Genomic DNA, 10,917 nt, shown 5'->3' on the forward strand with positions numbered 1-10,917 from the left:
AATTCCGAAGTCTAATTGCCACTGCGCTTAACAGAGCAGAAATTGGAGTAGTTTATTTATTGGCGACCATCCGAGTTGGGTCTCGACGAATCTCAATGGTTGCGAGAGTAATCAACCCCCGCTCTAACTTTTCTAATTCACAGTCGCGACTAGTTACATTCCGCTTCGAAATAATTGCTTTCTCTTGTTTCTTGATCAAAACAGGGAATTCTTTTGTTGGAATTATTCCTACGGCCAGAAAAGGAAATAAAAGGATGGCCTTCTTCCTTCTTGCAAAATTCATTACTTGCCGTCTGCACGAAAGGTCAAGCTGAGAAATTCAAGAGGCTGCTTCGAAAATTCGACATTTGAGATGCAAAGCAACAAAGGGCATAGAATGCGTCCCATAAAATTGAGTGTATACCCTTTGATATTGTTTTTCCAATTCTGTCACTTTTTTGCAGTGAATTTTCCACATGGGCAGAATCAATTTCTCCGTCTGAGAAATACAGTTTGCAAAGCGAGAAAATATGCTTTTAGACTGAATTGAAATAAGCTGCATGGTCTTTGGTACGCAGCTTTCCCAGTATGAATTTCAAATCCTAAAGTTTTCGGTCACAAATCTTAAATTTGAGTTTTTTAATGGCATAAGAACAATTTTGCTGGTCCAGACTGGGAAACTTTGCTCCTTACAGAAAAATTTTGGGTTAAATGGAAAACGGCTCTGCAGATAAATGTCCAAATTTTATATTAGAAGTTCACTTTTTTCAGGTGGATGTAGGCATGAAAAAAAAAATGTTATCAGTCAATTTCTGCGTAAAGTAGCGGTGAAAATGCAATTTTTATCGTTTTGGCTTTAGAAAAAATACAATGCATATTGATAAGACCATCTTCACACAAATCTGAATCGAATCTAAATGTATAAAACTAAAAGCATGGAAACGCGGGGCTTCTACTTAAACATTTTTGCTTTGGTTGAGAAAATTTGAGGTTATTTTTGGTTATTAACTGTTTCGTTTGAATAGTAAATTATTTTATTGTCAAAGGCCGTGTTGAAAGCCCATTTGTATTTGGTGGAAAATTCACTATGCCCGCGTTATTAATCCTCATAGTCCTGCGGGTAATGCTAATGAACTCCGGCAATAATAAGGGGCCTTGTTTAAATGTATAGAGCTGCGTGTGTAATTACCCGTCGGTCTCCATTAGCAGCACCGAGTTATTCCAACATTACATCATTTGTGTGCTCTTGTACATAGACAGACAGCCCGACGCAAAAGACGAGTCTCTCTGTGCTCAGAGGGAGGAGATGGAACAATAAAGGGCACCACGACCCAATCGAATACCTTTTGAGCGAAACAAAAGCGAGATGAAAGCATCTCAAATTACTTGGTGGCCCCGATCGCGACCTTCTACAAGTAGCTCTTCTTCTTCTCAACCCAATTTTGCTTTTTACTGCCCCCGCTAATATTTACAACCCGAGGGTTGCGCGATAATTGGCACCGTAAAAAGAAGTTAACGCCGGTCAGACGCGTTTCGACTTTTAATCGCGACGCAGAAGCTTTTGTGTAACACGAGCCGCCGCTTTGCATGCGAGGAGCGAAATTAAACAGCGCGGTGGGAATCGCGGCAGGTGTGACCGGTGAGACCGAGTTAACTCAAAACTAGTTTGCTCAGATGCAACAATACACGTTCGCTTCAAATTAATGAGCTCAAGTAGCGCGACGACGAGACTAAAAAGGGCTTTCCTGAAACTCTTCCACCCAGACAAAATTAAGCTGTTTCTCTATTCAAGATTTCACAATGAAAACACTAAAATTTTCTATTTAATTTGGAAAGAGATGAAAAGTGATGAAAGAAATAAATTAATCTGATAGCCGAAAAAATTGTTTTTAAATTCTTCAGTTCAGCCTTTTTGGGTTGTATTTTCTGAAAACACAAGAAAGTTTGTGACAATTGTATTTGAAAAATTGGAGTCTATTGATTAGAAAATTAGGATTTGTTTTGCTTTTTGTACGAAGTTAACTTTATTTTACAATGCAAATACAAAATTATAGCATACACATAAAAATGTCAATGCATTGAAAAAAATTTAAACCCACAATTTTAGTGTAAAAATCCTGCAGCAAAAACTATAGTCTTTTTTGGTCAATCAGCTCTGACAACGTCAGTTCTGCGGTAGGCTCACGTTCGTCAGGCCCAAATCAAACACGCGGCTGCATTGAATGCACGGGCTGGGTTAATCAAATGCGTGGCAGCGCGATGGTTGCGGCAGTCGGATGGCGCACCACGGTGCATACCATCCGAGTCATAAATATTTATCAACTGGTAATAGGATGAATATCAAATTCGACCGCCGCGCCAGCACCGAGCTGCAAAACATATTTCCGTCTTTCAACCGAAAATAAATCCCTGACAGCTGGCAGGAATCTTAATTTGTTTCAAGTCTGCAGAAAAGTAATTGCCTTTTGCCGTAGAATAGTAATCAACAGAAAGATGGTGCTTCCAAGTTGGTTGTTTTTTACTGATGATTTTTTTTTAACTTGAGATTTATTTTATTCAAAGGTTGGCAAAATAAACTCACAATAAGGAATTTTTCATTATGGAAGCGCAAAAAGTTTCACCATTTTTGTTGAATTTTCTTGGAATTACACAGAGGATAGCACCTAAGAACTTGGCTTTCTCCGAATTTTAACAAATGTCCCCAGGAGATGCAGAGAAATCTGTTTGATGTGCTGCACGTATCACGCATAAAGTTGGCCAACCGAGTTTCCTCCTCTTGCGTTCCAAATGCGTTCCACCAGCAACAGGAACTCAAAAGGGCGAGCACTCACAAGAGGGAATTAGCATACGGAGAGGGTGAGCCACTTTAAAAATGGCCATGCACATCATGTGAGCGAGGCTGGATTGAAAAACAAGGACCGCGTTTTAGAGCGTCAAAAAACTCGGCGCTTGATGGCTCCGGTCGGCGCACCAACTTACTCCGTCATGCGTGCGGCCGTAGAGATAACGTCGGCGCACATCTGCACTTTCTGACTCGGAATTTACGACTTTCGTCATACGCGCACGCAGATATTAATCGACTCAAACTTTGGCAAAAGTCTTGGGCCGGCGTCGAGTTGAGCACCTGCCACAAAACTCCTTTGTTGGGTGAATTATTTATCGCGATGTCAAAACGAAAGTCTCTCTCTCACACGTCGGTCAGCCAGCGACCATGCATTATTCATGAAAAGCCGCCCCGTAATCACCAAGAAATTACCGGTGCGCGTTTTGGAAAAAATAAAACTGCAGGAAAAAGTGGCCAAAATAATGGAGGCTTTCAACGTGACACTCTAACAATGAATTGTTCACTTTTGATTTATTGCGAAAATTCGCCTATAATTTAAAAAAAAAAAAAAAATCGTAACGCCTCTCACCTTTCAACTGTATGTTCAAAATCACCTCTAATTTTGAATTTAATATTTTTTTCCACTTTTCTTTTCCTTCAAAAAATTCAACAGGACTTTAAATTTATATCTAACATTTGCTGCGTATTTGTGCTAGTTTTTTTTTACGTCGACAGGCATCATTGGGTGAGAGAGATGCAAATTTGCCCATGCAACGGGCCACCCTTTCCTCGTGCGGAACGAAGCGGCGCTTTCACGCCTGTCTGCAAGCAGGATTTTTCCCATAGCTTTTTGAGCTCGGTTGCACAACATGTGTCGAGTCAAAATTGCAGGATTAGAATAGGGGTAAGCCACGAAATTAGTTTTGCCCTTTCCGCGGGCTAACTGGCCTGTAGGAGAATTTTTAATCTTCTCAGCCGTGGTTGGAAGGATTTACCGGTGGCCCGTGGTGATATTACACGGAGAAAGAAAAGCCCCTTAAGGAAGAGCCTCATCGCTTATGAAAAAAGCTCCAAATCCTTCTGTAAAAAAAAAAATCAAATTTTCTGGCCCTTTTTATCATTGTCTGAAGATACGACTGATTTTCTTTGGTTTAAGTTTTAAAGTTTAACGAAGTCTGAAATATATCATTGTTCTAAATTTTTCCAACAAAATACATTATTTCCCTTTTTTTTAGAAGTTTTTAAAATCTTCGATGTTCAATTAAAGGTTTATCAAAGTGACTTATAATCAAGACTATGCGGACTTCCCCCAGCATCTGCCTTGATTAAAAGCTGATTAAAAATTAACGAGATCCAGAGATATGCAAATTAATTTATGCCAAAGTTTCCGTCATGCACGTGTGTGTTTGACGAATAATGCCGCTTTAATTAGCTGCCCGGGTGGGCTAGGGCGAATTAATCATCGCTCACTCTGGAGTGGAAGAAATTTGCGGCAGCCGACGGAAGCTGATCCCACACAATGCCCTCATCTGTTGAGCCTGTGGAGGCAAACAAATGACCGTAAAAAGTAATGTCTGTCGGCCGAAGAAGCCTCGCAAAAGTTCCGCAAAAGGCTGATACGCTGCCAATAGCAACGCAGCCATTCATTATTATCTCGCCGTTTGAATACAAAGAAGCTGCCTCCATGAGTATGCAACCTGCGCGACACAAAGGCTTGACTCGTTGCGTCGCAACAAACAGAAATGGGGATACAAATTTCGGTCTTCGCTCAAAGGAGTGGAAGGGTCAATCTACGTGAAAGCGACTATCAAGCTAAAGTGATGTCCCCTATAAAAGCATTCCTCTTTGCATTTCGCGGAATCTTTCAAGTTGGTGCTTCTTGATGGATCAAATCACATTTTCTTGCTCACAAAGAGCAAAATTTATAAATCTGAATTATAAAATTTTTTGGTGAGGGATTTTTTACAATTGAAATAAGAGCTTAAGGTTTTTTCAAAATTTTAGTTTTCATTTTTTTGCACCGTTTAATTATTTAAGTTGGAGCACTTGAATTTTTTATGAAATCATTTTTAGTGCAAATTAATGAGAAATTAAGGAAAGGCTGAGAATTGCCGCGGGGCCAAGATTAGCTCGCAGGATTGATTGGCACAAAGAGATAGTGAGAGACTCTTGGCGAGCAACTTAACATATTGCTAACTGGGGCTGAAAAAATGCCACTCAAAGGGTCCTTGGGTTATCGACACCGCCACTTGCCCCGCCAGCCAGAATGCACGAGGGCCTTTTGCATTTTGTGCTGAGGCGCGCGTGAACTTGTGTTTCTCGCAAATGGAACGGCAAACAAGGGTCGGTCGCGATCGACGCGCCTAAAACGCCCTAATGCACCCCGCGCGCCGTTTCCGCCCCGTCGAGGGTCGCGCGCTCGCTGCACCCGTTCGTATGTTTCTGACGTCTAAAGTGAGTCGTGCAAAATGCACGTGGATTTGCTGCAAATCGCGGCGAAATTTAATCCCGCCCACGCTCGTCGCCATATCTAATATGAATGAGTAGACGTGTTTGCTGCTAAATATGGATGAGATCGCGCGCTCCTTCTTCTTTTCCGCCCCAGTCCTGCCTGTCAACGCTCCATCCTGGCATATTCCCATTCGTTGTGACTACAAAGCACCTCTTTTCGACTCCCGAATAACTCTCACCTGAGAAGAGTGTTTTTGTGGCCCAGCGCAAACTCGGTTTCGCTCAAGTGTTATTATTTGTCCTGCCGCCATTTTTCGTCGCTCTGTTTGTTCAATTAAGAGGAAAAAAGCCATGGACGGTTGTTATATTGATAAATAGGAGGAAGAAAATCCTCCTCGCCAACGTGCCGGCAGATTATTTTTATGACTTTCGGCAACTTTGCTTTGCGCTGCTCCTCCGAGCCAGATGTATAATATTTTATTTTGCGAGCCGAATCTTTCGCTCTTAATAACTCTCAAGTTGACTCGGCAAGGACTGAAACTTTCGCCGTGGATTACTTCTTGGCCGTCCCAAAATTTTCCCTTCCCTAATGTACGATCTCTTAAAAGGCATTAGCGAAAAAAGATCTGGCAGTGCCATTGGCGTTTTATTGCGGAATGGGACCGCTCTCTTATTTATGACCTCAGATCTCAAACACGCACTTCAGATACCTTCTTGTGAGACCAATTTGTGCCCAGGCTGGAAAATTCTTCTCGCAATTTATAAGAGCATTCTATTATTCTATTCGTTATTCCGTGCTGAAAAATTAATAATGTAATTTAAATTATTATTACAAAATATTAAAGATCTTAGCCGCGATAAAATTTAAATTACTTATTTAAAGGCACACCGTGTGTTGAATTATTTATCAAAAAGAAAAGAAAAAATGTTTCTCTGTTTAGGGGACATGAGAATTTGTTTCGCGTGACATTTTTATGGAGTCCCTTAAGCTCATAAAGTCAGTTTTTATCGCTGCAGAAAACAACCAAAGAGGGTCCCGGCGGTGCTCATGTGAGACTAGGAGCTGGTGCGACAGGTAATTTGGCAGTTTGGGCCAATTGAACGTGAAACGGCCGGTGATGGTAATCTTTCAGCGAGCGTCCTTTTCATTTGGTCGCCGTTTCAATCAAGATCCTTCCTTTCTATCCCGCTTGCTCGATTTACGCCCGCTCTCTCTGTAACAAACGAATCGGCGGCGCTAAGAGGGAGAGAATGGGTCGAGCGTGTCAAGATCTTTTTGTCTCGAAGGCGCATCGGATGCGTGTCACTTCATCTGGGATTAGATCGGCTGCCTGCGCCGACGGCGATTGATCGAAGGCACGCACTTGGTCAGTGATCAACGCCGATGTTAATCTTGGCCCGCCAGGCTCTCTTTCATTCCGTCGCCACCCCCTGCGCGTCGTCTTTCTTCTTTTAATTACCAAACGTAGTTTCTGTCACAGTCAGGCAGTCGCGATCGCGCGATGCCGGGGATTAAAAGTTGATTCGCGTTTTGTGCGTGCGCTGAAAGCAGCTCTCAACTTTGCGCTCTCGGCAAATAATGACGAAGTTGCGCTTTGTTCGTTTTACATCAAGGATTATTGCGAAACTTATCGTCGGGCCACGCGGGAAAAATCGACCGCGGCCCTGCTTGTAGCCGAAAGCGAAAGTTCATCGTCAACAGCCCGACTGACGAAAAAGCAAAGCCAGAAAAAAAACGCTCTCCTCGTTGAAGTTGAAAAATCACGTCCGTAGACTGGTGATTGAATAAAGAAGACCTTTTAGTTTTTTCCCTAACACAATGGAAAATAAATTGAAATGAATTGGAGACGACTGCTAGTTATTTTTAACTTTGATTTTTTTTTAATCAGTCTTTTCGACCGCAGGGGCTCCACCAATTTTGTTATTTTCATTTAGGAAAAATTAAAAATGATACATAATTGATGATTATAAAGATATTAAAAATAATAAAACACCAAATTTAATCTTCATCTAGACTATTCAAAGAGATGAAATCTTATTAAACAGCTCTCCACCTAAAATTAATTATTTAAAACGCCTAAACTTATATTATATTATTACTATTAATCATAAAACTAAACTATAGCACACAATATTAAAAAAAAGTAACAACCGCCAATTATATAATTAAATATAATATTTTTTTTTATTAAAACACTACGATCATAATTATAAATTTAAATGATAAAGTTTTAGCCACTATAAGATTGGAGCTTGCCTTCACAAGCTCAAAAACGGCACTTTTTGCCTCGGCATGACATGCATTTTTTTCCCACTAACATTTCATTATTTTTGTGGTGCACGCGGCGATTCTGACAAAAAACAACAAAAAAGATTGGTGAAAGAATACAAACCTTTAATAGGATTTTAAGGTTTTATTTATTATTATTATTTTTATTTTGAAAGTTATTATTTAATCCATGAGTTTGAATAATTTTATTTATTTATCCAAGTGCGGCCATGTTTATTTACTCGATTTTAACTTGGAGAAATTCAAATCAGGAGATTTCTCGCAAGTTTAGCCTATTGTGGAACACAAAGCAAACAAGGCGAACAATTTCCAGTACGTTTCACAAATATAAACACTTGCAACGTTCTGACGTGCTTTGCAAGAGAGTGATGAGAAGATATTGTTATTGTTACACTGTTACCACTTCAACTGTTTTGGGCAGACAAGTTTTCCCCTCAACTTGAGAGAGAAATGATCAACTTGCATCACTTCTCTCGTGGGTATATTGCATCGCACGCAAACCCAATTTTGTTATTTTCATTTGTCTTTATCGAAAAGAAAAATCATTCATTCTTTACTTGCCGGCATTTCCTTATTTTTGTGAGCCACACGACACTGACGGAAAAGATGAAACAGGAAAAGATGCCTTGCTTTATTTTTTGTAACTTTACACGTTTTCTGTTGCTCTAGATATAAGGCGTATTAAGTTTCTCTCCCCTTTCCTCTTTGAAAAAAGAACGACCCATGCGGTAGCAAAAAATACAAAAAGATAGATAAATGTAGAATTTTTTTACTATAAAAGGACAAATAAACAACAATAATAATTTATTTGTATGTACGACTAAAGTGGAATTTACTCGATTAAAAATTGCTATATTTGCTAGTTAATTATTTTGCCAAAATTCAAATTATACCTGTTCGCGACCACGCAAAAAAAATAGAAAGGAGAGGGAGGGATTATTTATTTTAAAAAATTCCGCTAGTGAAGCGATTATTATTAAAAAAATTTGTAAAAAAAAAATTGGTATGAGGTATCAAAGTACGCCGCAGTGATTGATGAAATATTTTATTTAGCTCAAAACATACCGAATCAAAAATTTTGACAACAAAAGTAAAAAATCCTGAATGTTGAAATTTCGCCCTTTGTGGACTCGGCTTACTTTTAATGTCCTTGGGGAGCTCGAGGGTGAAGTACCGCTTGTTTGACTTGAACCGAACGCACAGAAGACAATATATACTGGCGTTTCTCTTTCATCGATTCGGCGGGCGGTTGAAAAGAACTGCTTTTCTCTCTCTCTTGTCATTATGCCCTTGCACAAAACGCGGCGTTGTGAAGTGAGGCGGCAGAGAAAGGATAGCCCGTAATGCGCTCAGCTCTCGCCGTCGCAATTCATTTCCTCTGCGAGTCGCCGGTGATTGTTTCATTTGGCGGGCATTGTTGACCTCCCCGGCAGGACATTTGTCAGCCGCGTTAAAGCAGTAACGCCCTGCACGTAATTCGTGGCGACCAGACAGGCGATCGTCATGCACGGCGAATGATTATTTAAACGAGACGCAGCGTTTGCTCAATGAATATTGAATACATGCGCCGTCCTCAACAACCACCTGCCAGTAATTGATTAGCTGCTGCCTAAACTAACACCGTGTTTAGTCGAATTGCTGCCATTGAATTCAAAGCACAAAACATCAACCAAACCAAAAACACCATAGTGGAGCCTAATTTGGGCTTGACCGAAGGTTATTATTCTGTGGAAATTAACCATCACCTCAAATGACATGTAAAAATTAAATTTCAAAATGATTTGTGACAAGTTAATTCCCTCAAGTATGGCGAGTTTCACAGATGTGACTTTTGGTTGAAAATAGTTGTTAACTTTTTTCACAACATGGAAACTTTATTAGGAGAACTCAAGAAAATCTTTTGATGTTTCAACAGACCTATGCTATTTTTTGAGAATTTAAAACCCAAAGAAACCACTCGAAACGGGGATAATTAAAAAAGTATTTATTTCTAGCTTCATTTAATTTAATACCACAATAATGACAACGAGTATCTACTCATAATTTACTATGATCTACACATCAATTCTTTAACTCCACATTCCTCACATTACCACATTAAATTTGCCACTTTAGTAAATTACCAATTGGATAATTACCTTTCGTATGTGTACAAATGCTATGTCAACAGCGTCAATCAATATTTGGAAACAGCCACATGCAGTGTTTGCTCGCACGAATTTTCCAAAAATGAAAATGATACAACTTGTTGCTGCACTTTTCTCTCACTTTATTAGTATTCGCAAAAAATATACAGTAATAGTTATCATTGTTTTAATTGCATCAATTTTATGGTTCCATATTGGTGTGATTGTTCACGTATTTGCAATTGGTTGAGGAGAATGAAGATTGAAAGACGATGCAAATTAAAAATTTGAATTATACATAAAATTTAGCACAAATTTAGAGACATTCCTAAAATGAAGATTTGTCCTCCCTGAAATTTTAATAAACAGCTGACATGTTGTGATCGCAAAGCAAATATAAACTTGCTGCTCGCTGACCAATACAAGAAACTCAAAGGGTGCCTCAAGGCAACGACAAGAGCAAGATAGGTAATCCGCTCGATGGGGTTCCGCAAAACCGTATTTGAGCCGTTTTTTCTCTCACAATCAGAGAGTTGATATTTTTTTTCAGTTTCTCAGCTTGGGTCCTACTTTTCACCCTCGTGCCACCCTAGAGGTGCAATAGCCCTAGAGGCACTGGCCCGAAACAAACGAGCACGCAAATTAAATCACACGCCTGTGTGGCACGCAGACGTGTAATGTCGCGACATTTTTCTTCACCCACATGACAGCCGGAAATTAAGGACGAGACCTGCCGCGTGATGGACTGAAAATGTGATGATGGCACTTCCCAGTAGCGATGACTGGACATATTGTACAATTCCTTTCGGCTCCGCTGAGAAGATGTTTATTTATTTTTCATTTTATCATTTTTCTCAGCCGCGTTCATTTCACCACAAATCTCATTAATTTTTAACAAAGTTGTTGTTATTCTTATTGATCTTTATTGACGTATGATACAATTTAGCACAATAAAGTGCATTTTAGCAAAGAAAATAAGTCAATTAATGTTACAAAGATTTGTGCTGAAAGAAATCGTATCGGCTATGAAAACATTTTTATAACTTTTTAATAGGTGCAAAGTGAAAACAGGGTTTTCTTCGTTGAATGAAATAATAATTTTTTTTGGAGAAAAAAAGAACTATATTGGTGCCGTTTTGTCCAACAATTCATTTACTTTTCAAATACATTATTTTTTCAAAAATCAAATGGAAACAAAGTGTAAAAATTTGGACAAATAAACAAAAGTAATAACAAACTGCAGCAAA

The 10,917-nt window shown here is 39.4% G+C and overlaps 1 protein-coding gene across 1 annotated transcript in view; it reads left to right on the forward strand.

Annotated features, from left to right (window-relative positions):
• Positions 1–10,917, forward strand: part of LOC132198735 (26S proteasome non-ATPase regulatory subunit 1) — a 51,867-nt gene that overhangs the window by 3,603 nt on the left and 37,347 nt on the right. The window lies entirely within an intron of this gene.

This window comes from Neocloeon triangulifer, unplaced genomic scaffold (genome assembly GCF_031216515.1).
Source record: "Neocloeon triangulifer isolate White Clay Creek 2 clone unplaced genomic scaffold, ASM3121651v1 ptg000013l, whole genome shotgun sequence".
Classification (NCBI taxonomy): domain Eukaryota; kingdom Metazoa; phylum Arthropoda; class Insecta; order Ephemeroptera; family Baetidae; genus Neocloeon; species Neocloeon triangulifer.